The sequence below is a fragment of the Aegilops tauschii genome, unplaced genomic scaffold, assembly GCF_002575655.3.
Source record: "Aegilops tauschii subsp. strangulata cultivar AL8/78 unplaced genomic scaffold, Aet v6.0 ptg000556l_obj, whole genome shotgun sequence".
Classification (NCBI taxonomy): domain Eukaryota; kingdom Viridiplantae; phylum Streptophyta; class Magnoliopsida; order Poales; family Poaceae; genus Aegilops; species Aegilops tauschii.
The window spans coordinates 30,001-30,477 of NW_027332794.1; positions in this window are offsets into that span (position 1 = coordinate 30,001).

Consider the following 477-nt stretch of genomic DNA (forward strand, 5'->3'; position numbering starts at 1 on the left):
ATCGAGAAATTGTGCATATAGAAAACTCTAAAGAAAGAAAAAAAGGAGACCCATGCCATGATTTTCAAATCTTTTCTATTTAGTAGTCTAAGTTTCTCGATGAGGATAATTAATTCGGTCGTTGTGGTCGGACTCTATTATGGATTTCTGACTACATTCTCCATAGGTCCCTCTTAGATCTTCTTTCTCCAATCTTGGATTAGGGAAGAAGGAGATATTCGCGACTACTGGCGATTTCATTATGGGGCAGCTCATGATCTTCATATCGATCTATTATCCACCTCTGTATCTATTCTTTCTTAGCTAAACAGGTGGAAGATCTATCCAATTTGGTTATATTATATCATGGACTCGAAAAACGGATCTGAATTTGACTGAAATGCACGATCTTCACAGGTATCACTTTTCACGATACCTAAAAGGTGGAATAGCGATTTTCGAACCATTTCCTATAAGAGAATGGTTTCCATTACTTTG